A 5,582-nucleotide genomic window follows, 5' to 3' on the forward strand; every position below is an offset into this window, starting at 1 on the left:
AGTCGTGGGGGAAAGATTTAGGAGCTGCAAGGGAAGAGGGGAAGGGGTGGCTCAGGCAGGGAGGGTGGATTGGGGGTAGTTCATGCCCCTGCAAGGAGATGGTGGAGGGAAAATATCCTTTGAGACTTTCATTTGAGGCTGTGCTGGCCTGTCCGGGCTGTGCCAAATGATACCGGCTGTATCCACCATCCCCGAGGCGGTGTGCCGGGGCTCAGGAGCTCCCCAGGGTGCAGCCCCAGCGCCGCAGTGGGTGACGATGCCCCGGCACCCTCCTCCCGTCCCCTTCCCCTGCAGCCGCCTGCGCGGAGGTGGCCCCGCCGCTCCCCGGCTCCGCCACGTTTCCACTTGGCTGCTTCGCTTCTGCACGCGCCGATGTGCCGATGGATTCCTCGAGGGCTGCGCTGCGCTCCCGGCCCCGCTGCCTCCAGCTGCCGCGAGCAGGACGGTTCCAGACAGCCGCTGATGGAGAAGCCCCAGTGAGCGGCCCTGCAACCCCCTTCTCCACTCTCAAGGCGGTATCCCCGTGGGGTGCAGCTCTTGGGGGATGGTTTAAGAGCCACCAGGCTGCCTTTGCGTAGAAGTTATTAAGAAGTTGCCCAAACCCAGCCATCCCCGCAGCTTGTCATAACTCTGGGGGTCCCTTCCCAGCGTCTGGAGCCTCTAAAATTGTTGAAGGTGTGAAGCCGCTGAGGGAGGCAGCAGGGAGAGGATGATGTGATGTAGCGGCTCTTTGGCAAGAGCTACCTGCAGCAGGAAAAGGGTTGTGGCCACTTTTCTGCAGAGAAAAACGGAGAATTTTCTGCATTTTTATTAACTTGAATTTTAACTGAAGAGATGAGAGGAGTGAAGACACTAAGGATGTTCAGCAGCCGAGTGCACATCCCTTCCTACCTCCCGATAGTTTCTCAGCCACAGAGATTTGAGCATTTCATTTCATTTTGCTGCCACCAATAAAACACATGTCGAAGGGGAATTGTAGGGCGGAGGGAGGGAGGGAGGAGAAGCATCACGAGCTGGGAACCAGTGCCGAAGTGGAGGGTGGGGACCAGTCCCATCCGTAGCAGTTAAAGAGGGAGTGAGTAATAAACAGGGGTGGTGGATATTTGGCATGATAAATGGTGCTCAGAAAATATGCTTCTTGCAAACTTCGTGGGGATAAAAATGATTTAAAGAGACGCCGTCAAGATAAAAATCATATCTATTCAAAAACAACCCCTTACAAGTGTTATTAATAGTACCCGAGATTGTTACGCTGGGAAGGACTTTTAAAATATTGCGTTTGCTTTTTGCCATCAGCAATGCCTGGTTTAATTTCTGCGGTGTGCTCGGCCGAAGAGCACAACGATGCCTGGGCAGGTTGGTGGCAAGTGTTGGAGGCCACGCCAGCCCTGGTTTCCCTGAATTCAGCTCCTCAGCATCCCCGGGGACATGGTTTTGGGGTGTGGATGCATTTCTCCACCCTGTGCTCCAGCATCTCCTCCACCCTGAGCCGCCCTTGCACGGCTGATGTTGAGGGCTGGGTAGAGGCAGCGGGTACTTTGCTGTGTGGATCCTGACGCTGATGCTGCCCGTTGTGCAGAACCTCGCCTCGCTGCACCCCACAACTGGAGCCAGGCTGCGGCGAGACATCAGGAAAAGCTTCCAAGTGCTGGCGCCTTCACCGCATCCCTCGGGAAGTCACGCTTTGACTGCTGGATGAAAGGCTTCTCCAGCATCACAGACCTCCTCCCTGGGTGTTTAATTACAGGCTGTGATCCACTTGTCTCCTCATCCTCTCTTCGCCAACATCAAGGTGCTGCTCATCGGGTCCCCAGGCCCTGCTCAGAGCACTCGCTGGCTCTGGCCCCCATCGCTGGGTTCCCCCCTGCAGTGCCAGGGATGGGGAGTGGAGCGGGGCAGGAGGAGGGAGCGGAGCGGCCCCGAGCACCCTTTGGGGATGCCAAGTGCAGCGCAGCAGCAGGCAGGTGGGCAGGGGGGACAGGCTGACATCCCACCACGCTCTGAAGAAGTAGAGGGGGGCTCCCTGCTGCCCCTCCGAGCAGGCAGATTTTCAGGGAAACTTGGCAATAGGGAAAACTGGTCATCCCCAGTTTCTTCTGCTTCCCCCCAGCCCAGTGGCAGGGATGGCCAACTCCACTACCCGGTTTGCAGCTCCAGACTTGGACACAGCCCCTTCTCAGGGCTGGGACAGAGCACGGGGGTGTGATGATGTTCAGCTTTGCTCAACTCCCCCTCTCACTCATCCTGCCTCTTCCCAAAGACCCCAGACTTCCCCGTCTGCCTCCCTCTTCACTGCTTAGCTCTCCACAGAGCTTCTTCTCCCACCCAGCCTAAATCTCTCCATCTCTGACCTCTGTTATTCCTTTCTGTGCACCCAGGGGACAGATTATACCTCTCCCCTCCCGCAGCGCTCTTGCACCTTTGAAAACTGTGATCACGTTTCCCCTCTATTGTCTTTGAACCGCTCAACCCCGGCGCTCTCCATCCCTGCCCGTAGGTCTCACTTTGCAGCCCCCCAATCATTTCTGTTGCTCTCTCTGGGCTCGTTCCCAGCACTTGACATCTTTCAGCCGCATGAAGATTCATTTTCGCTGCCTGGCCTGCTGGTACGCCGGGAAAAGGGGGATCGCTGCTGTATTTTAAGCCGACTGGTTTGAAAGCTGTGAAAGCAGAACTGAGAATGTAATGGCACGTTAAATATATGGCCGATTGTTAGGTCCAATTCTGATTTCAAAGCAAATATGGGCTTGGGAATTAAGGATGAAGATGAGTTTCACTACAAAGTAAATAAAAATTAACTGATGGGGATATAAAAATACCCGCATATTAAAAGAGGGCACATGTTTTTTTTTAAATACACTCAATTAGAGAAGCAAGAATTTGGGGTTATTTTTAATAAAAGCTTCATAAACGTGGCAAAATTTTGAGGACTTACAAACAATAAAAATACTCCCAGCTCCAATATCTAACTCTGGATGTTTATGACTGCTTAATGCTCCTCACATAAAATAAAAGCACCGCCACAAATTAAGCCAGTTGCTTTTGCTACCTCTTGTCCCTGATCTCTGCAGGCAGCTCTAAACCCTGCCTGGGAGTGAGGAGGTGGCGAGGGGACACCGAGATGGCCCTGGGGACAATGCTTGGCTCGCTGGGGGACGGAGAGGTGGCCCAAGCTGGGAAATGGGGTGGAATGGAGTAAATGCAGGAATTAATTAGGCAGGGCTGTCGCTTGGATGCAGGTCCCTGGGTGCGGGTGCAATTAAGCACCCTCCCTGACGATGCTCTCGCAAGGTCTATTGATACTCGAGAGTGTTTGGAGCGAGGATTGGTGCTTCCCAGACAGCCCTGTGCCGGGGCTGGGCTGGAGCATTGGTGTTGCTGTAGTGCAAACAGGTGAAATTAAAAAAAAAATTGGCTAAACCAGCTTTTTACCAGCTCGATTTGCACTTTGTGTATGCAGCACTTCTGGAAAACTGCTTCTGGTTTGGGTAAAAGCAGGAGCTGAGGAGGATGAAACCCAGCGGAATGATGAAACTCTGGTGAGGAGGGCTCCGGGCTCGTGGGGTCTTGCCCAGCCGAGGCTCTTTCTGCAGCTCATTTCAGTCCAGAAAAAAAAAAATAAAATCCCTAAAATGAGGCAGGAGGGAGAAAGAAAAAATAAGAGAAGGAAAAGCTTCCACTTCAGGGAACGGTCGCCTCTGATTGTTACCAAACTTCTTGCAAACACGAAACAACAAAGAAGTGAAACGCGGAGATAATTAAGGACGTAATTGTATACACACAACTGCTTAATTAAGCTTTTCCTCTTTAAACCTGCCAGAATCTGCTTACAAGGTGCGAGCGCGCGAGGGGAGGCTGCCCATATGCCGGGCCATCTGCACCGCAGGCGGAGGAGGCGAGACAGCCCCATCGCCGCAGCCCGGGGAGGGGGAGGTTGCCCGAGCGCCGGAGAAAATTGCGTCTCGGGCCCCAATCCGGCCACGTGCCAGTGGCTGGCCAGTGGTCCCCAGCATGTGCCTGCCCGCGGTGGGACTGGCAGGTCGCCATCCCCTTTTTGCCGCTGAAAAGCACGGAGCCATCCCAGCTTCGAGCTGCTCTCCCCGTTTCACCCCGCAGCATCCTCCTTCGTGGGATGTGGGGGATGAGGACACACAGCGAAGATTAATAAGTGAAAGAAAAAGGGAGGGGGACACCTGACCCAAGCTCCCTCTTTCTGAGATTCAAATTAAAGCCATAATGCTGTTAGGAACACGATTCAGAGTTTATGAACATGTTATTTATATTGATTTATCCCTGCAGCCCTCAAGACTTCTTGAAAATAATTAGGGTTGACATTGCCAGCACTAGAGCTAAATGTTGATATCATATAATGAAAATTGCATGCCTTGGCTCTGCCTGGCTAACGCAGAGCATTAAAGCAAAACCCAACACCTGCAGACTGCACCCTGCACGGCTCCCGGAGCAGACACTGCAGCGGATGGTGGCACCCGGGCAGACATGTGGCCATGGCACTGGGCGCCCGGAAACCCCGACCTGCATCTCCCGCTGTCCCCAGCCCCTCGCAGCCGCAGGAGCTGGTTGTCTGAGGGGCTGCAGCAGCCCCATCGCTTCCATCCCGGCTGCAGCACTGGGATGGCCCCGTGCCCCGTTCCATCCCGCATCCCCGCGGGGATGTGCAGCCCGGCCCTTCCGCCCGAGGCTGCCCTGCCTGGCCAGACATCTTCATCAAGCATCGCTGCTTTTTATTTGCCATGTAGTAGTTTTATTAAATTTTTTCCTTAACATGGTTTATAACAAGATAGGACACGTGTACCCAGACTAGGAAGGTATATTATGGCCTTGCCTGGGGCCAGGATACACAACTCCGGATTTAGCGCACGTGCCTTCCCTATTAGGGCGATATTTGCTTGAGCTGCTGTGGAAATGGCTCCACAGGGACAGCCCATCTCCTCCAGCGATGGAGAGAGGCTGAGCTGCCTCGGCTCTTTCTCTTAACCCCGAGGATGACCTCCCTTGAGCTGCTTGGCCACTTTGAGATAAAATCCCATCACTTTTCCAGCCCAGGGATATCAGTTTCTTTCACCATGACTCTTCGGTGTGATGCTGTCACTCAGCCCCTGTGGAGGGGACACCGGCACATGCTTTTTCCCCGTGTTTGGGGTGTCACTTCTCACTGTCCATCCCATCCTGGGCTGATGGCAGAGGTGAGAAGCCAGCTCTGGGATCGCTGGGATGCCCGTGTGTGCAGGCAGCCCCATGGAGAGCAGCACATCAGGAATGGAGGTTCCAGGCCAGGCTTTGCACAGCGAAGCTGGTGGGATGGGGGGAGATCTTCAGTTCAGCATCTGATGAGGCAAGGAGAAATGAGATGGGTTGTAGCTGCAGCAGGAACGCGCCGGCAGAGGCAGAACAGGTGTGATGGGCAAGGGCAAGGCCTGGACCCTGGGAACGTGCATCTTTAGCAGCAATAGGTGGTAGCAGAGATGACAAGCCCAGCAGCCCCACTCGCCCCCCAAAAAACATGGAAAAAGTGGCATAAAGCTGCTGGGGAGGGCAGGGAGTAGGGAAAAGCCAGCTAAGGG

This window comes from Athene cunicularia (assembly GCF_003259725.1).
Source record: "Athene cunicularia isolate RWA chromosome 26 unlocalized genomic scaffold, athCun1 chr26_part2, whole genome shotgun sequence".
Taxonomy (NCBI): domain Eukaryota; kingdom Metazoa; phylum Chordata; class Aves; order Strigiformes; family Strigidae; genus Athene; species Athene cunicularia.